This window comes from Vigna unguiculata, chromosome 11 (genome assembly GCF_004118075.2).
Source record: "Vigna unguiculata cultivar IT97K-499-35 chromosome 11, ASM411807v1, whole genome shotgun sequence".
Taxonomy (NCBI): domain Eukaryota; kingdom Viridiplantae; phylum Streptophyta; class Magnoliopsida; order Fabales; family Fabaceae; genus Vigna; species Vigna unguiculata.
In genome coordinates, this window is record NC_040289.1 from 30,294,774 (window position 1) to 30,317,025 (window position 22,252).

General features: G+C 32.1%; 1 long non-coding RNA gene across 1 annotated transcript; it reads right to left on the minus strand.

The window, feature by feature from the left end:
- Nucleotides 1-1,648: 1,648 nt before the first annotated feature.
- Nucleotides 1,649-10,297, minus strand: LOC114168638. Its single transcript, XR_003600740.1, has 3 exons — nucleotides 10,234-10,297; nucleotides 9,730-9,853; nucleotides 1,649-1,792 (listed from the first exon to the last, which is right to left on the minus strand). It is a non-coding gene; the product is annotated as an uncharacterized LOC114168638 (long non-coding RNA).
- Between the last annotated feature and the right edge of the window lie 11,955 nt (nucleotides 10,298-22,252).

The window sequence follows — 22,252 nt, forward strand, 5'->3', positions numbered from 1 at the left end:
CAACTTCCCACTCACAATGCTCTCACTTCCAATATACCAACCTTTGCAATCCCCAAGACTCTCTCTCTCTCTCGCAGAACTCCCCCGTACAACACCCATTCAAGGCTGTCCCGCGTCATCGCCTAGCGGATAGAACAGCCCCGCTAGGCGGCACACCAGAATCAGACCCTCTGTATGCGTCTCTGCACTTCCCACAAACCTATTCTATTTCCCTCCTTCCCAGATGACCACCACACGTACAGTTCCAACCTTTTCAGCGTCTAAACTCAACAATATTATAATTATCACATTCCTCGATTCCAGTCAATTCCTAATTCACCCAACAATCCCACGTACAAAACCCCAATATAAATACAAACATTCCCACAAGAAGTATATGTCAATAATCCGTCACACAATCTTATACAATCATTTGACACTCAACAGTTAATTACATTATTCCAATTTAGCATCAACGCCATCAAACAGCACACAATCAAGGTCGCGCCGCCAGGCAGGAACTCATCGCCGCCAGGCGACTCAAACCAAAACAAGAACACACGCTCATCCCTGATGAGCCGCCTGGCGGTAGGGATCAAACCGCCAGGCGGTTTCTGGGAAAAACCCAGAAACTCAATCGAACAGTGCAAAAACAGATGGAAGCACGCGATTTCAATGGGTTACGATACAATGCAACGTACATGTAATTAAATATCAACAAAACAACTCCCCTTACCTGGATTCCTTGCTAAATTCGAGTTGGTGTGCTTATCCCTTCACCAAAACCTCTCTAGCTTTGACTTCCCACTCCAACCTTTTCAATTTCAGCCTCACTGCCTTACTCTATCAGCCCCAATCCTCTGAAAAAGACTTCTCTTATGGTAACCACGACCCTAAATGCTATTTTTCCCCCTCTTTTAACCTTCTCTCTCACTATCACTCTCACTTAATTGTCCCTTTAGTGACTTGCACGAATTTTAAATAAAAAAAGATACAAAAAAAACTAACCAAATGCTTATTTAACCCTCTATTTTCCAGCCCTTAAATTACTCCTCCCTTGGTTGCTACGTTTCTAACCCTTCCACATTCATGCACAAGAAAAATTTGGCAAAAAAGGAATTATTTAGTTCTCAACAAGGTTTAAACCCACTCTCATGCACATACCAAGCCAAGGCCAAACCACTCAACCAACACATGTTTCATGATGACTCCCACAATTTTAAGGATTTATCATCATCCATACGAGTTCAATATATAAGCACACAAAAACACATAATTTAAATAACATCCAAGTGACATACATAGGACTCGAACCCAAGTCCTTACACACAATAAAGTACTCTCAACCACTTGAGCTAGTACTCTTCCATGTCATAGCTCCTCGCATTTATTGCTTTAAATGTTCTCGCTACCCGTCCTAATTAAATAATTAATTAAATAACTATTTAATTTTCCCGGGTCTTACATCACTCCCCATAGACCCCAAAAATCATTTTGAAAACAAAGCTCTGATACCAAATGTAACATCCCGTCCGGATATTACAAATTTAATTAAATAAAAACAAATAATACATCAGCATCATTTATGTAAAGACTCATTTATTAATAACACCTCATTTCCCAAAACACGGGAAAAGTAAAACTTCATTAAAATCATTAATAAGTCCATACATACAAAAATGTGAGTTTAGTCAAATAGGCCATGAGCCTTTACATCATATGTTAAAATAGAGTGACAAAACATGAATATAAAAATCCCCATAATCAGCCCCTCTCTGCAGCTAAGCCTCACCAGCTCCACCTGCATCATCACCTGCTCACGTGTACCGCGTACATGATCATCGCCAAACACAAGCAGATAGGGTGGCTAACAGTTAAAACATACAAAACATATATCACATATACATATACATGTTAACCAGTACAAATAGTATAACCACAACACAATTCTTCTTTATACTACATGGCCACAACCATTTCAAGTATCTTTTCTCTTCCCACAGAATCTGACTCTATTTCCATCACATGGCCACCACCATGCATAATAAGTACATCAGGAAACCTCGCTTGAGTTCTTCTCATGGCCACAACCATGTAAGCAGTGTTCTATATATTCTAACGAGTATCTCCAGGTGCCTTTCTACCACACCTATTGGCCACAACCGATAGAGCACGTGCAGAAACCATGTTACAGATCACACACCGTAATGCCAGGTGGAGTTCCCAAATACGAGCATAGTCCGTAACGTCCCAGGACTACCAAACTCGTCAGCAACCACTGAGGAGGGCAATCCATCTGGACCCATCCGTACTGGCCACAACCAGCACACTCACACCGGCACACTCGCCAACCCGAGCCACAATTCAAAGTTCCTCGTGTTCATCCGCTATCCCGAGCCACAACTCAAGGGAAGTGATGAAGAATTGACCCCAACTAAGGATGGAGGCAAATGCTTAAGAAGACTAAGCCATGTTTAGAAAGGAAGTTCACTAATCCTTCATCCCTTTCATTTGTGTTTGCTATTTTTGATTCCCTAAATTGACTTAGTTGAATCAACTTTAGTTGACTTGTTGACCTTTGATTAGGTTTGACTTGTTGACTATAGTTGACTTGACTTAAGCCAACATGCTAATCTATGTTTATTTGCTTTGTAGGTTAATTAGGAGTAAGAAAGCAATGCTAGGTGGCGCATGGTGATTGGGGAGCATAAATGATGTGGAGGAGAGAGTAAAGCAAAGGCATAAAGCATAAAGTAAAAGGCATGAAGCAAGTGTACCTGTGTACCTTTGGTCTCTTTTGTTTTTAGCACACTTTGGCCACTTTTTGGAGACATATGAGACACATTCTTTGTCTCCTTTTGTGCTAGAACGAAATTAGCCTTGCACACACAATAGTTAGCTCTTTTGTCTCTCATTTTTGTAACCTTATTTGACCTAGTTTCTAGAAGCTAAGGTTAGGTTTTTGTAGAGACATCCTTAGGTATCTTTTATTTGCTTCGAGGCCCCTAAACTCTTCTATATAAGGGGTGCTCCTAGACATGTAAAAGGGTTGAACATTTTGAAGTAAAAACACTCTTGTGTTTCAACCATTTGTGAGAGTTTCCTCCCTTGGGAGTGAATACTTTTAAGCCTTATCTTGCATAGCAAGTGGCGGCACACATCCACTCATCTTCAAGGTTGCCATGGCTTCTAGCCTAGTCTTGTAGTGGCGTGCTTCTCACATTTTTACTATTCCTTTTCTCTCCATTTTATGTTTTCTTCTTCCTTCAATTTTTCTTGGTTTTCTATGGTTTATGTGCTTTCTATTTCCTTTTTGTTTAGAATCAATCCATCATCTTTTTCTCTTGAGCTTTGTGAAAGGAACCTTCACATCTAGATAGTTTGCTATCTTAATGTCTAGTGGAGATTTCACTTAGCTTTCTTAAACAACTCACACCATATTCAATAATCTTAAAAAGGAACAAGATAATCCTTCATCATTTGGTATCTAGAGCTTTGGTTGTCCTTCAATATGGTGTTTTCATGTTCTAACCTTGTCTTGTGTAGCTATCTTTGAATGGTCCAGATAAAAGCAGTGCTGGCAGCAACGTGTGTGTTTTTGAAAAAAATACTGCAGCTAGCTCAGTGGTCCAAAAGTAACGTTCTTTATATCAAAAGAAAGCTCTGTGAGTCTAGTTTCCAACAAAAAAAGAATTAACGCATTTGGAGTTTTGTGAAGAGAGTTATGATCAAATGAGTGAGCAAAGGTCAGAGCTGCCGAGAATACGAAAAATAACGTTTTCAGGTTATGTTGTGGCAATTTTGGCTTCGGTTTTGTGACTCTTTTGCTCCTAAATGTGGTTGGATAACATGTCTTTTGATGCTTAGTCTTTGAGCCTCAAATCCATGAGCTTAAATGCATGATAGCTACATGTTTGTGTCTTTGTGTATGTCAAGTTGAGTCTTTAAATGTGTCTAACTTTTGCTTAAGTCTCTTGTCATATGCTTCTTTGAATTTTCTTGTTCTTGTTTCTAAGTTTTTGAACTATTGCATGAGATCTATGCCTTGTGTTGTTGTATGCTCCTTGAAATTGATTTTGACATAATTTTAAGGAACTAAGTGTTCAAGACACTCTAAAACATCCTTCTCATCATTTTAAGTACCTAGTTTTGAAAAGAAAAAGTGTTCTCAAGACCAAAAACAGTTTGGCCAAGAGCTTTTACAATGCTTGGTGAATCCATTTGGCAATTTTTACTAGGTGTTATGCTACCAAATTTTATACTTGGATTTTGGGTGATATTGGCAAATTAGTTCCATGTTTTGACTTGGTTATGATCTTTCATGGTGTATGCATAATTTGAGGTATAATCTTGGCTTGTTTAAATGCTTTCCATAGAGTCTTTAAAAGTGTTTTTCATTGCTTTAGTCTTGTTCAAGTTTTGTCTTTAAAAAAAAATTCCTTAGAAGTTAAACTTTCTTGTTTTTGTGCTTTTCTTGCTTGTCACTAGGTATTCTTTGTTGTGTCTTAGTAGTTTTTTTTTCTTGAAACTCTTGAGATGTTGTGGCCGAATCACTTGTGTTGCATTTGAAAGGTCTTGAACAAGTTTTTAAAAGTGTTTGCTTCACTCCTTTGGTGGATTTTGAGTGCTAGCCTTGCCTTGTTACTTTGGGAGAGTGATCTAAACACTTGGGTTACAATTTGGGTTGGATTTGGTCTCGGTTTTCATGTTGTCTAACCTTTAATCCATTTATTTTGTCTCAGATTTGAGTGTTTTTGTTGTAGGAATCATGGCAAGTTCATAAAATGCACCTACACCAAACAAAAACAATACATTGATGAGATTGCTTTGGGATTTGGAGTTGTCTAGGAAGGAGGCCTTTGAACAATTGAGAAAAGACAAGGAGCAAAGTGACCTAAGAATCCAAGAGCACATTGAAAGGCTTGAAGCTAAAGAGCAAGAAAGAGAGGCTAGGAAAAGAGGGCATTATAGGCGCAACCCATCACAAGAGAAGCAAACTCCAAAGATTCCTAAGTTCTCTGGAGGAAGTGATCCCAAAATCTTCCTTGATTGGGAAGCTAAAGTTGATCAAATTTTTAATGAAAATCATGTAAAGGATCAATCACAAGTTGATCTAGTAGTTTTAGGATTTTTGGAGTATGCCAATACTTGGTGGCATAAAGTTTGTAAGAATTATGACCAAGGGCCACCCGCGGCTTCTTGAATGGACATTAAAACTCTTATGCACGCTAGATTTGTTCCTCCCTCCTATAGGAAGGAACTTCTTTTGAAGCTCCAAAGGCTTCACCAAGGTTCTATGAGTGTGAGTGAGTACTTTAAAGAATTAGAGTCTCAAATGCGTAGGGTTAAAATAAAAGAAACTAACAAAGAGAAAATAAAAAGATTTATGAGTGGTCTTAGGAGAGACATACAAGACCAAGTAGAGTTATATGAGTACTCCACTCTTGAAAATGTTTTAACACTTGCCCTTAGGATTGAAATTCAATTGAAAAGAAAAAGAAGGGCAAAGAAGAGTTACTCACCCAACTACTACTTTAGTCACTCATGGAAGGGAAAGGATACAAAGAAACATGATAAGTTCCCTTCTAACTCTCATCAAGAACCACCAAGTAAAAGTAAGTCACTAAGTGATCACATTCACCATTTCACTTCTCAAAGATCAAGTTCCATTAAATGTTTTAAATGTTTGGGTTATAATCACATTGCTTTAAATTGCCCAACCAAAAGGACCATGATCTTAAAGAAGAGTAATGATGTTGAAAGTGAACACTCATCTCCCCATTCTCTTTCAAAAGAATCTTCTTCCTCTAGTAAAACTAAATTTTTTGAGAAAGACCCTATGTTATTAAGGCGCGTGATAGGTCAAGATCAAAGTGAGCTTGAGCCAACTCAAAGAGAAAACATTTTTCAATCTAGATGCAAAATTAACAAATGGATTTGCTCTCTAATTATTGATGGAGGAAGTAGTACCAATGTAGCTAGCACAAGGTTGGTGGAAAAGCTTTGCTTAGAGACCATTGCTCATGCTAAGCCCTACAAGCTTGCTTGGATAAGTAAAGAGGGAGAAATAGATGTCAATAAAGAAGTCCTAATTAACTTCTCTATAGGAAGCTACAAAGATGAGGTGCTATGTGATGTTGTTCCCATGGAAGTCACACATATCTTACTAGGTAGGCCATGGCAATTTGATAAAAAAACTTTACATGATGGCCATACCAACCAATACATTTTCTTCATAAATGGGAAAAAGACCACTTTACTACCTCTATCACCTCAAGAAGTTAATAAGGATAGAAATATAATAAAAAAAGATAAAGAAGAAAAAGAAAAGGGGCAAGCTTTCACCAAGGTGTTACTTGCCTACAAAAAAATTCTTCCAAAGCAAGATGTACATCACCCTTCCTTCTCTTCCCAAGCCAAAAAGGAAGGCCCAAAGCACAAGCAAGAGAGGAAGAATAGTCTAGAAAATAAAGATGGCCTAACCAAAGCTAGGGGTAATACCCTTAGAAAGGATGGAACAAGAGCTCATAAAAGGGAGGCGCAAATCCTCCCCCAAATCAAGTCAAGCTCCATCTACAAAGGCTTAAAGAATTTGTGGTCAAATTCTCTCCAAGGAAGGGAGGATGATGAAGGATTGACCCCAACTAAGGATGGAGGCAAATGCTTAAGAAGACTAAGCCATGTTTAGAAAGGAAGTTCACTAATCCTTCATCCCTTTCATTTGTGTTTGCTATTTTTGATTCCCTAAATTGACTTAGTTGAATCAACTTTAGTTGACTTGTTGACCTTTGACTATGTTTGACTTGTTGACTATAGTTGACTTGACTTAAGCCAACATGCTAATCTATGTTTATTTGCTTTGTAGGTTAATTAGGAGTAAGAAAGCAATGCTAGGTGGCGCATGGTGATTGGGGAGCATAAATGATGTGGAGGAGAGAGTAAAGCAAAGACATAAAGCATAAAGTAAAAGGCATGAAGCAAGTGTACCTATGTACCTTTGGTCTCCTTTGTTTTTAGCACACTTTGGCCACTTTTTGGAGACATATGAAACACATTCTTTGTCTCCTTTTGTGCTAGAACGAAATTAGCCTTGCACACACAATAGTTAGCTCTTTTGTCTCTCATTTTTGTAACCTTATTTGACCTAGTTTCTAGAAGCTAAGGTTAGGTTTTTGTAGAGACATCCTTAGGTATCTTTTATTTGTTTAGAGGCCCCTAAACTCTTCTATATAAGGGGTGCTCCTAGACATGTAAAAGGGTTGAACATTTTGAAGTAAAAACACTCTTGTGTTTCAACCATTTGTGAGAGTTTCCTCCCTTGGGAGTGAATACTTTTAAGCCTTATCTTGCATAGCAAGTGGCCGCACACATCCACTCATCTTCAAGGTTGCCATGGCTTCTAGCCTAGCCTTGTAGTGGCGTGCTTCTCACATTTTTACCATTCCTTTTCTCTCCATTTTATGTTTTCTTATTCCTTTAATTGTTCTTGGTTTTCTATGGTTTATGTGCTTTCTATTTCCTTTTTGTTTTAAATCAATCCATCATCTTTTTCTCTTGAGCTTTGTGAAAGGAACCTTCACATCTAGATAGCTTGCTATCTTAATGTCCATTAGGGATTTCACTTAGCTTTCTTAAACAACTCACACCATATTCAATAATCTTAAAAAGGAACAAGATAATCCTTCATCAGGAAGTCATTCCGGGCCACAACCCAAAGAATGCCATGTGCTTAACCCTTATCCTGAGCCACAACTCAAGGATACGTTCCGGGCCACAACCCATGGAACACCGGCAAGCACACCATTAAGATTACTTTAGAAGCCTTATAGACCACTCTTTACGATTTTCGTCAATACAACAATAACTTAGCCTTGAACGCTCAATAACACATTTACTCACTTAAGCCAAAAGCCTTTGTTCCTCCAATCCAGCCTATCTCGCTTAAGCTAGATCCACTAGCTTGGGCGAGCCTCTAGAAGCTCTGCAGAACACGTACTCTCACTTAAGCGAGCTCACCCTCGCTCGCCCAGAATCATAATTCATCTCGTCCAAGCGACGAGTCTTACCAAACAACACAAGTCACACTCGAAATCTCCCCTAGGCGAGAGACTTTCGCCTGAGCGAGACATCCCCAATATCACCCTTTAACATGTGTGTATCCTCGCCTAAGCGAGATGACGTGTCGCTTAGGACCAGACCCCCTCGCCTGCGTGAGATGGTCGCGTAACACAAGGTTTTCCCCTCTGCCACTCTCGCCTAGGCGAGCCTGGCTCGCCTGAGCGAGAAATGCAGACCCCAAATTTGTTCCCGCATGCACACTAGAAACCATGCCCAATTCCACACTCCAAAATATACCAGAACAGTGTACACATATTGCAACAACACATGGGCATAATTCTTGACTCTAAAAGGTTCACAAATTTCCAATTTAACACAATTTTCATCCTAGCCCGTGCATAAACCCATTATATTCAGAAACTTAGATCACATTTTCAATAAAACAGTACCAAACTCATAGACACCCAATCTCACCCCTTACAGCACGAATTCATGGTACAAAACATATCAGAATCACAAGCATACAATAGTTTAAACGAAAATTCGGGTTCAGCTCCCCTAACCTGAAAATCCCTTGCTTAACTTGTGAAATTGGGAAATTTCCTTTGATGACCAAAGCTTGCCTTAATTCACCACTTCAATTACCCTCAATACTTCACTCCCAACTCTCCTTTCACTCCAATTTTCGTCCTCTCTCTATAGCTTTCAGAAACAGCCTTCCAAAACCCTATTCTCTTCTCAAATTCTGCCTTTTATAGTTCCTACTAATTTGGTCTCAAATTCTGCCTTTTATAGTTCCTACTAATTTGGTTAATAAAAAAATGAGAATTGGCTTTTATTTCTATTCAAGGTCCATCACTTAATAGTTTTTCAGTCTCTCTCATTTATTCATATTCAGCCACACAACCTTTTAGCAAAAATGAAGTTAAATTTGAGTCCACCCAAGTTCAAACCCATACCATGCCAAAGTTAAATCAACTCTAAACCATCAGGCCAACCCATGTTTCTTGCTAATACATACAATTCAAGCATTATCTCATACTGAGTGTGGCCCAACATATTATTAAAACCTTAATAACAAAATACACATAATTGGCATACATAGGACTCGAACCCAAGTTCTCTCACATAATCAAAGTACTCTCAACCACATGAGCTAGCGCCTTTCCATGTCATACATCAAAAAAATTAATGTCATAAATGCACTAGCCTCCCACATTTATTATTTAATTATTTATTTAATTAATTAAATTTCGCGGGTCTTACAAAAGGCAGTAGTAACTTCCTCCCCTTAGACAAAGAAAACACTAGGTCCCCAACAATTCTCCAAAATTTTGGTTACAATATCCCTTAAATCCTTCATAACCATCGAAAAAGAGTGATGTGACACTAGTACTGGAGCACTTTCCCCCTTCGACTATACACCTAACCAGTTCTGTTGCCTCTTACTACACCAACTATCTTCAGGAAACATTACTAACAATAGTTCAACAACACTTTGAACAAGAAAACAGGACTTCTAAATAATAAGCAACCATTTCAAGTGTCAGACAAGTAGTTTAAAACAAGCTTTTCTCTATTCCAACTACTAATAATATATAATATATCAGTAAGCAAACTTACGGAACTTAAATTGTAGAGTGCGCTAAATTTCAGAGATAAAAAGGTACAAAAAATAATTGAAGAACTTACATTAAGACGAGCCACAATGTAATCGAGAGTAGCAAGAATCCGAAGATGAAATTGACCAAAGAAGCCACCACACTCACTTTCAGTGTCAGCTTATTAGCATCAACATGGAATAAGATATTTGCATCTGATATCAAATTTTTGATAGAGAGCTCTAACAAGTCACTAATCAAGCACTAGATATAATTATAAGATTTAAGAGAAACCTCTTTTCCAATAATAGTAATGTTTGGATGAGTTGTCAAAGCATATCATGATCCTTAAATCAAGCAAAAAGAAAGAAAGAAATGAGGGAAAAAGAGAAACAAAATCGAAGAGATTCACATAGAGTTGACCCAAAAATTGGAGAGAATGAAAAATAAAACTGAAGAGATTCACATAGAATTGAGTTTAACTTTTTCGATACTGCCAAATATCAGCACTATTCTACATAATCACACTAACCCTAAATTTCAGTACATAAAAACGGAATATAATTCTCAATGTACAAAGTCAAATTAAACTCACCTTTTAAGAAAATGATAGAAGTTAAGCTCCACACTAATAATCATCGGTTATGTCTGCTCTTCATGATTGCAACAACACCATTCCTATAATTCTCGCCCTTCGTATACACATCCAATCTCCATCATTCCAATTATTAAGGTTTGAAAATCTGGCAAGTGACACAAAAGAAAAAAAGAAAAACACCCGTAAAGTTATCAAAGAAAGCGTCAAATATTTATCTCACTTTTTTTAATATTTTGACTATATTAAAAGAATAAAATATTTAACGGTAATTTAATGGAAAATAGATTTTTTCATTATTTTATTATTTATTTTTATCAAAATTTACAAATAACATGAAAATAATTTGAACAACAAATAATTTAATAATATTATACTGACATAAACATAATGTTTATAAATAATATTAATAATAAAATTTTTAAAAATGTTAATTATTAATGTTTAATAATATTTTATTGAAAAGATAATATAATGAAAAAAATTATTAATAATAACATATATTGATCTAATTTTCTATCTCCATTTATTATAAATTTTAATCAATTTATTAATATATATATATATATATATATATATATATATATATTTATAATTTATAATTTATAATTTATATTTTAATATATACAACTATATTTAAAAAAATATTTTTAAAATACTTAAATTAAAAATAATTTTAAAACATTTAAATTAGAAATAATTTTAAAATATTTAATTAAAAAAATAAAATATCTAAGCTAAAAATAATTTTAAAATATTTAAATTAAAAAATATATATTTATAGTAAAATTAAAAATAAACATAGTAAATTTTAATTGAGAAGGATTAGATACAAATCTATTTTCTTGTAAATCTATAACAATTTTGCTACAAACTAGCTACAACTCTGTTCTTTAATTATTTCGTCACAAATTAATGAGATATTAACTACAAATTTATGTTATAGTAGTAGATTTGTAGCTATTTTGCTACGAAAAAGCTACAAATTATTTTCTTCGCTATTTCCTCACAAATTAGTGAGAGATTAGTTACAAATACATATTCTGACAAATTTGTAGCTATTTTGCTACAAATTCGCTACAGTTTTATTCTTTCATTATTTTCTCACAAATTAGTTAGGGATTAGCTACACATATTTTTCCTCGCTAATTTCTCTAGCAAAATATATTTTTTCTTGTAGTGAAACATGTTTAAGGTATTGTACTGTTCAAGGTGGTATGCAAATGTGCATGTTATATTGGATCGTTGTGGGCTTTTGATTGTTTTTCTTTTAATATTCCTAGCAAGATCATATTTAGTTCTAATAAGAGTCAAAGAGCAAATGAACTATTTAACATACAAAACACATGTTCATATGATGAATAAAATCAAGGACAAAATAAGATATTCAAAATAAGACACATGTGAAATGAAATTAAGGTGAACATTATAACATATAAGAACATGAAATTATACTAGTTTAAGGAAGAAATAAAGAACAAAAATACCAAGACAAGAATAATTATAAAAAGAAAAGGTGGATATGAATCTTCTTCTAAGATAAACATTATAGCAAGAATCCACTTTGATTCATAACCATCAAGATAAGACTCTAAAGAAAGTTAATCCCAGAAGACCAAACTCTTAATAATTTTTCAAATTCTCATATATTATAAAGGGACTTGTATAATGAAAGGAGGGATTATATACAAAATTTGCATATACCCACACATGAAACATCATATTTTATTTCAAATTATTAAATGAATTTATGTAATGCTAAAATTAGTGCATTAAAAAATGTTATTTGAGATTTTGAAATGTGTTTTCTTGATCATTGCTCCAATTAAACATCATGTCCTTCTTCACTATTTCATTCAAAAGTAAATTTTCAAAAATCTTTCATAAAACCAAATTAGTCCATAAAAGCTTTTTTACTTCATTAAGCAAACAATTATCTACCATAAAAAATACATATAAGCCATGTGTGTTCTGATCTCAATTTCGTTGAGATAACATTATTAAAGTCCATCACCACATTTAAGATATTGTTCGTTTTGGAATTAGAAACTCTCACAATTTTGTTCTTAAAATACGTTTCAGAGAGTTGGAGGAGAAATATGTATTAAATTATCTTTGATCTTGACTCCTAAATGATGTTGAACTATTAGGTGTATTGGAATATTGATGCCATTTACCGAGAATGAAAATGAGGTTCTTAAAACAAATCTTCATTCTCCGAGAAAATGGATAAGTGCTTTTAATGATGAACCCTTTTTTCCTTAGCCCTCAGCTGAAAGAATGAAAAAGTTGTTCCGAAAAAAAAAACCTTACCCAAAAAAAAAAAACCACAGTCCCAGTAAGCAAACCACTAACTCACATTATTATTAACAAATGTAATTCCCTTGCCATTTAAAACTAAAAGCTCCATTGTTGTTTTTTTGAATCGCATCAATTATCTTAAACTTCACACCAATCTTTGCACATTTCTCGCGCTTTGTACTTAAACCCCAACATTTCTTGACCACACGCTTTCATTGTGTCCTCCTTTGACTACAATGCAAGGAAAATTGATCAACATCTTTTCAATAAACCCCTTTCAAGGAAATTATTCTCTCACCTCATAAAACATGTTTTCTACATATGCATTCACAACACCAACCACACCAACACAAACGTGAGACACATATATTACCCCTTTAGATAACAATGGTTAACAAAGTATTAAACGACATGCACTAAAAAACAAATAAAAAGTAAATTAGAGACTAAGATCAATTAAATTAAAGTTCAAGAACTAAAAAGTATAAATACAAAAAGGTCGGGACTAAAAACGTATTTTATCTTAAAAGTTAATATTTTTATATAAATTTATACAATTCTTCTTTGTATAATCTTATTACTTTTGTAAAAGGTCGCTTTTTTACATAGAACACTAAAGAATTTAGTATAAAAACTTTTTATATATGTTCTTATATAGCCATCGTTATATTTAATCTATGTATTGATATACATTGAATAATTATAAGATGTACATATCCTCACATCATGAAGCAACTTTTGGAGCTATTCAATTTTTTTATGGTTTTCCAGGGTAGTAGTTAGACTAATATAAGAAGAAAAAAAAAAGCATAAATATATAGAAACATAGACTCCTTGCCAACTTTTACTGAGTATCTTTTAGATTTGTTCTTTCATTTTCGAAATTTTGATTTTAACCAGCATCTGAAAATTTACAACTGCTCCTGCATCTGTGGGACACAAAACAGGGGTCCCAAATCAGAGGGTCTAACAATTACCAACAGTGTTAAAAGCAATAGAAATTGATTAATTAGCTCCCCTTTTCACTGTAGATAGAAGTTTCATAAAGCATTGAAACATGATTCTGTCTCCTTTTATGCGAAAACCTCATAATTCATCATCATTTGTGACCAAAATCTTGTCTCTATTCATACCCAAAAGTTTCATCGACCCAGTAAATAAACTTTCCAATCGAAATCAATGAATGAAAACAGTGTTAATACTAATCTCAAACACCGCAAACTAATCAAAATTGAGGACCAGAAGAAGCAAGATATGAAAACCTTATATTACAAATTTTGAGTGAAGGGAAACAGAACATGCAGCAACTGTGAATAGCAACACTGAGGAAGAACATAGAGAATAATATATAGAAACAAAAAATTTGGGATTTAAACAAAATCAAACATGGACACACCAAAATTATATATCCCTAAGATTAGACAAAAACAACCCTAAAAGGGTGAGAGAGAAGAGAAAGCTATGAAGAAATAATCCAACCAATACCAAAAATCCAATCAAGTGAGACTTTGAATAAGCCATGCAAGTTGTTACAATCACTAATCAACGCTTGATATGTTTGACTTTGTTCCACCCTTTCTTGCATGAATCTCCAACAATCTTCACCCCTTTCTTGAGCAAGACCTTGAGCTCCTTCGCTCTATCCTTCACTTGTTGTTCAAACCCAGCCATCACAGAAACTCCTGAGAGAGAAAAAAAAAGAAAATGGGTTGTGTTGTTGAGAGTGTTGGAGAAATTGGTAATGTATTCTACAAGGCGATGGAAGAGAAGATACCAACCACTTTAAAGTGAGAGGGAGTAGTGGAATCCAACGCATCGAACGACACGTGGCGATGATCGGTTGGTGGATCGATTTAAAATTTGATCAGAGTCGTCCTCTGATGCTTACATTGATTGCGGGATAAGCATAGAGAGCACGTGTGGGGACCACGTGTGTTGTGTTGTAGTAATGCTGACACATCTGAAAGCAAAGTGAGTCTGGCTGGGACCCACGCTAGCTCACTAATAGGGTGACAAAATCTAAGAAATAAAAGTTAAAACAGGAATTCATGGAAGAAAAATAGGGAAAATAATCTTTGTATTAATTAAGTTCTGTTTGCAAAAGAATATTTATTTCATTTCTCAGGGATTGAGTTTAAGAATCATTTATAAATATATAATATATTTATGATTCAGATTATCTTTTTTAAGTATTTTAAGTTAATTTACGAATATATATATATATATATATATATATATAATATTTTATTAATAATCAATATTAAGTACCAAAAATTAGTAGTTATTATAGTGATTAACTTAAATATCAATTTATAAAATGAAAAATTATTGATTATTAAAATAATTACTAATATGAATAAAAAATTATAATTGATCTTTAAATTGATTTTTAAAATTTGGATACCTAAATTTTAGCTCACGAAAGAAAATAATCATTAAACATTAATTATCAAGGTTTTTGTTATCAAATAAATTGATTTTAAATTATTTTCTAATTAATTATTAAACATTAGAAATCAATTATAATTTTTTATTCACAATAGTGATTATTTTAGTAATTAATCATTTTTTTATTTTATAAATTAGTATCTAAATTGGTCACTATAATAACTAATAATTTTTTGTTACTAAACATTAGCTATCAGCTATCAAGATTTTTGTTACTAGAAAAATTGGTTTTAAATTAGTCTTTAATTAATTAATGAACAATTTAACAATTAATTATAATTTTTTATTTATAACCGTGACTATTATAGTAACTAATATTTTTTATTTTATAAATTGGTATATCAATTAGTTAGTAATTAATAATTTTTTGTGACTAAAATTTACTGTTAACAAAATATTTGATTGTAGTAATTATACTATATATGTAATTTGAAAATAATTCAATTCAATTTTGAATTTGTCTAATGCAGTATGTAGTAACCCCCAAATTAACCTATTCATCATAATAAATAGCTCATTAGAGAAGAAAAGTATTTCTTAAGAGAGAAGAAAATTAATTATATAAGAATCACGTGTAGTTAGTTGATAAGAAAGTTGGTTAAGAAAATAGAAAGAAAGGGAAACTATTGAATTGATGCAATTATTTCTGATCATTATTTCATTAAAAAATATTTTGTAGAATAAAACATTTAATATCTTTTTCTATCATTTTCTATCCACGTTCGATCAATCTTAAAATAAATAGCCACTAAAGTATTTGTTTGCATGTCTACTATGTTTTAAAAGAGAAAGTCCATTTCCAATGAATAATATAACCCCTCATCCACCACTTATTCACACTTGCACGCACGCAAGGTGATGCAGATCCAAAGTACAAAAAGTAAATAAAGAAAATGAATGAAAATGATTTTGTTGGTACATATACGGAGTTATGTCAAGAAATAATAAAACATATTTATTGTTTGAGAGAAAAGCTTGAGACACTAATCAATTATGTCAATAAAAATTATGGAAAAAGAAATTATTAAATATGAGAAGAGTGAGTTTTGATATGAAGAGAAACTCTCGTATCATATCCAAAAGGAGCAAATTTTGATTAAAAAATTATTATAAATGAACTTATTTTCATAAGATAAAGAAATAATTAATTTAAAGTCATAAATTTTGATATTTTTTTAATTGAATTTTATTATTCAATATTTAATTTTTTTTTTCAATTGAAATTTTGTTCTTTGAGAATGAATGTATATAGTGTTTTTAATCTAATTATGTTAAATTTTTTTGACGTATCAAACACATTTTTCAATTGACATTGAAACAAGAATGTGTCAAACAGTGTAACTAGTTCAAATGCTACCATAAAACACGTTTGACACGTCAAACAAATTTAACATAATTGAGATAAAGTTTGGTAATTAAAATGTATTAAAGTACGAATTTCAATTTTCGTTCACGAACTTAAATTTTTTTGTTAAAACATGTTTAACCCTAATTTTTTTTTTTGTTAACGGAATGATATGGTTTTTATCTTATCATGTTATGTTATTTATTTGTTTTCATGTATTAAAAAAAATAGATTTGTGTGTTATAATGTAAAATGACGAATAAATTTTATTGTTTTCATGCTATAATAGTGGTAATAGGTCATGCTTTCAATGAAAGTAATAAAAGGTACTTTTTGTCTTACATTAACCACGATATTATTTTTATTTTAATTATAAAATTTCCTATTAACACAAAGAGATAACTAAAGAAGATGAAAAACAATACAACATTCACATCATCCGATTAACAATTAAATTAAATGACAATATTCATCGGAAATAACTTGGTGGATGAATATTTTCATATAAAATAATTTAATATAAAATGTAGTAAAATTTTCTATTTAATAATTATTGTAGTTTAGATTCTATTATGGATTTATATAAATTCTTTAACATAAAATCGCCACCCAACCCGAGAAAAGTTATTATGAAAACCAATTAATGATGATATTAGAAAAACCCAGAGCGTTCACGTATCGAAATCATTAGTTAACGAGTGATTATTCAAGTGGTTAACATTTCTACTTTGACAAATACAAGTTTCTTTCCAATAAATTTCTCATTATAATTGGGATTGCTGAAGTGATTCTATATTCATGGTTAAATTTAAATACTTGACTTATAAGAGGAGAAAAAAAAAGTCACGAAGAAAAATAGCTTCTGTAGCATGTAGGGGACAAAAGCATAAAAAATTATGATGAGTGTGACAAAACCTCTTAGGACGAATAACTATGTTTCCATAAAGAGAAAAATTGATAAAAAGAAAAAAAAAATGTTATTTGATAAATTAAAATACTCCATTGATGTGAGTGATTTGGGCATATGATGAAAAATACCACCTTAAGTATTATAATTTTAAAAAAGGAAGTGATTTGGGTAACATAAGTGGTCACAATTACACTATAAATAAAATCTACTCGTGGGTTATTTCAGTTTAAATATATTTTAGTTCATATGAAATTAGTAATTTTTTATTTTATTCTTATAAAATAATTTATAATATTTTATTTTAAAAAATTGAGATTTATCTTTAATGTTTTTTATTATGTGATACATACTAATTCTTCATATATTTAATGAAAGATTAACCAATCACGTACTAACGATAAATTGAGTAAAATCATCAAATGATAACATCTTATTGAGTCCTAGTATAAGATAAATATGTGATATCTCTAAAAGAATTAATTAGCGCAAAAATTATTTTATTTACTCGTGTTTACATAAATTTTATAAATAAAACTACTAATTTCGGATTTTGAAAAGATTGAAACTAAAAAACATATTTTATGAAAACCAAAATAAAAAAAATTACTAATTTGGTAGGAGGTGAATATAGGAATGATAAATTAAAGGGAGAGAAAATTTTACAAGAACCAAAACAAAATCATTATTGTTTCATAAAATTAGAAAAGCATAACATAATTAAGTAACTTATTTTCTTTTAATAAGGGTTTTGTTCACTATTAAAACAACTAATATTTTCCACCAATTTTGTTTTGAATTTTTTTTTAGAAAATATTTAAAAATTTTGTTACGAAAAAAAAATTTACAGGAAATTGTTGCCAATTTTTTTGTAAAATATTTTGTGTAAAACACTTTTCACAATAAATTTTGTAGGAAATATTTGCGAATTTTATAATTTTGTAAGAAATAATTACTTACGAAAGAATTACCTGCCAATTAAAATTCTTAGAAAAATAACAGGAAAAATTCTTTTCTTGCAACAAATTTGCAAGAAAATTTTTATATAATATGAAAATTTTTAGTAGTGATTATTTTAGTTTTACAAATTAAAAAACATTAGTAATTTAATACTAAAAGTCTAAAACAAAATATAAAAGTGTTTTATCTAAACCATTAATATTTCAAGAGAAATAATGGTGAAGAAGTATGAGAGGTAAACAGACTAATAGCGTGTTTGCTTTTTTCATTTGAAAGGTTTTAAACACGAATTGAATATAGTTTCTTCCTTTCATGTTAAGGCTCCTCGGAAAGTGGTCACTGTGTAGAAATATATTCTCATTCAATTTTATTAAATGTTAGGAGAATAATAGACTCCCTTGAAATAAAGCATTTCTTTAGACCCTTCACTTTCACATTTTTTTCATAAAACTTTTAACTTAAATGTTCATTATGGTAAATCGGTGACATATAGCAGCATGTTACTCTCACCATTGCACTATTTTTATTTAACTTAAAAGGTTTGATCAACTATAAAAGCATAGTTAAGTTATTATATTTTATGGAATATGGTCTTTATATTTAATTGTCTTAAGTTTCTTATAAATTGAATATAAATGCCATTTAAATATTTTTTTAAGACAAAATCATGTTTTCTTAAAGATAAAATTGTAACTAAAGCTTTAAACTTTAAAGTAAATAATATATTAAATATGATAATTTACTATGAAGATGGATAACGGATTCTAAAGATAAATCTCCGTACATCAAGAACCATTGAATTCATAACAGGGGAAAAGAGAAAAACATTTCTTCTACCATGCCCTCCCGAGGAGAAAAGTCAAGCACGACTCATCTTTGATTATAATTAGAGATGACAAAAATACTCACTTGCAGATATTTATGGATAAAATCTACAATAAATAGTTAATATTCGTGGATATTTATCATCTGTAGGTAGCGGATAACGGGTATTTTAATACTTACTTATAAACGAGTCGAGTGCGGGTATCATACTACCCATACATGCATGTACCCATTATCCGCAAAAAATAAACTTAAAATTTAATTTATTTTATTAAATTAAATTAAATTAAATTAAAATTTATATTTTATTAGGTTAAATTTAATTAAAATTAAAATTTAATTTAATTTATATTATTCTTATAATTTTATTTATAAAATTTATAAAACGTATATGTTTTTCAAACATTCATGGGTACGTGAGTATCCACAGATACCTAACGAATAAACAAGCGGGTGGTGGGTAATTTCTTTTTTTTTTGTGGATTGGGTAATTTCTAATATGAAATTAAGTAAAAAAAAAGTACATCCTCAAATAAACTTGTTTACTCCTCGAGTATATAGTCTAAACCTTAATTTGACTATCCAAGAATCATTTACTCTATTTAAAATATGATTACAAATAAGGTTAATCAACACTTATAAGCATATGCATAGAGCATAAGATCACGAAATAATAGTAAAAGGGGTTTTGTTATAGACAGTGTAAAAATAGATCAATTATATGAAGATAAAATGATTGTGGAGATAATTTATAGTTGAATTCTTCATCGATTATCATCATTCATTTAATTTATAAATCGATCAAAATTAATTAAGCATACATAAATAATTGGTTAATTTTCTCACCCATTCCATATGTGAAGTTTTATTCTTTTACCACTTGAATTAATCATACAAAAGGTTACTAAAAATATGAAAACTAACGAGAATTCTTAATTAGAGAATATACTTGAATTATCAACAAGTGTTCTAACACAATCAGTTGCACAAATAAAGTTGACTTTGATTACAAAAATTGTAGAACAATACATTAATTTGCAAGATAATCAATTTAGAAAGATTTAGTCTTTCGTGCGTAAGACAATAAAAAACATAACAAATAAGAAAATAGAATATTGTGTCACAAGTGATTGAGTGGAGTGTGATGATGTTTGTCTATTTGTAACAATCTTTGATGGATTAAATCTTTCTCAAAAAACACAATCTTTGAGCTTTCATTCATTAGATTCAAAGTAACCAATTTTATTGCAAGGATTTTAGCGTGACAGACTACAAAATAACATTTTGGTACAAAAAATTCAATATAGAAGGTAACAAATTTTGTTGTAGAGGTCCAACGTGACAATCGACCTAATGGGTCTTTAAAGCATCAAATGATCTTAATATCCATATACTATACGATCCAATGATCAACACAGTAGATGAATCTTTGGCACAACTCTCAGACGAGGTTGTGATCCATAAATCAGCATCTAATAGTTCCTCATAGTAAGTGTCTTAAAAGTTTATTGATTAGACATCTTATGGTTGAAAGATCATATGTCTACTCCACTTAACTTAGCAATATTCATTTCTTCATAGACAAATCTCATGACTGGTTTCTCATCTAAATCCACAATGTGCGACACCTTAATTAAAGGAAGAGCACCTTTCAAGCAAGTTAACATATTTTTCCAAAATTTCTTATCCAATATCAAATTTTCCACAAACCCTCCATCTCTAGTCTTTACCAATCGACTACATTGCCACTCTTTTGATGTGAACATCTGATGGCACACCCTTAGCCAAGGGTCCAATCACAAGAAACATGGCTAAGCAAATTCAAGAAGAATTAGCAACATTTGGTCAAGGTGAAGCTAAACTCCTTTTCACTTGGGCCATCATGGAGCATTTTTAGACCTTGTATTAAAGGTTATGTAGTGTAGGTTTTTGAAAACAATCTTGCTTAAGTAGGAAGCATCATATGTGCCTAGCATAAGCAATTCTTTGATGTTTAATTATGTTAATTCAACTAGCTTAGGAAGGGCATCCCACACATACCACATGGCAAGCCCTTATTGGATAGTTCTCTTACAAAGGTAGTGGCCATGTGTCGTTGTCTTATAGGAGAGACTTTTCATAAAGTAGCTTTCCATATGGCAACACATTAGTGGTTCGTTTTGTGAAAGTGAGGATTGCCACATGTCAAGCTCTCTTCCACCCCTTAATGGAGAGTTCTCTTACACCATGTGTCATTGTCCTATAGGAAAGACTTTTCATAAAGTAGCTTTCTACATGGCAACATATGAGTGGTTCGTTTTGTGAGACTGAGGATTGCCACATGTCAAGCTCTCCTTCACCAAGATAGTCTTTTTAGGGTTTTAGTGCATGTTAGCATTTTAGGGTTTGGACCATTTTGGAGACACCTTACTCTATAAATAGAGGTGTCCCCTCGTGTATATCTCACTTTGAAAATGATAATGTTATGTTGCCAAAATTATTTTTGAGTCATACTTCTTCTCTTAGTCACTTGCTAGAGCATCCCAAGAGGTCCCTCTAGCACCCCTTTCTTTAGAGTTAGCTTAACATCTCTTAGAGTTTCACAAACAACCTTTATCCCACCATTAAATCACCAAAACCGAGAGCCATTTTCTCGCAACACCAAGCTTTCGCGAATCCACCATCCACCAAAGTCATCATTTCGAGCTTTAGCCCAACCTAGCTTGAGGAGGAGGCTATCATTTGATATCAAGATCTTTTGTTCTACAAGAGCTAAGTTTTTTGTTCCTTACCTATGTTATTGTTATTCTTTGTGTTCATGTGTTTTTCTTTCTTGTCTTGTTTCCAAATCAACTTCTTTTCCACACAAAAATTATTTCTAGCTTTGGCCCAACCTAGCTTGAGGAAGAGGCTATCAACATTCTAATCAATGATTGGTTTGGAATAGTTTATAAAAGGAGGGAAAAGAGGAATAACTGACTATGACAGTTATAACCTCTGTAGAGTAATTCTGTTTTCGTTTTTTTAAACTATCATGTAACTGATTATATTAAATAATCAGAAGTTATAGGAAAAAGGCAGTTTTGGTTTTTCCTGAAAGGATTTGGTAGGAGAGTGAGGATCTCTCAAAGCTTCCTCAGTTGTAATCTTGAGTTCTGGCTTCTTCTATTTTGGCACAAGCAGTGTTGTTCAATAAAAGTAATCAAGAATTAATCTTGATTGTTCGGTATTACTAATTGTTCATATCAATTGGT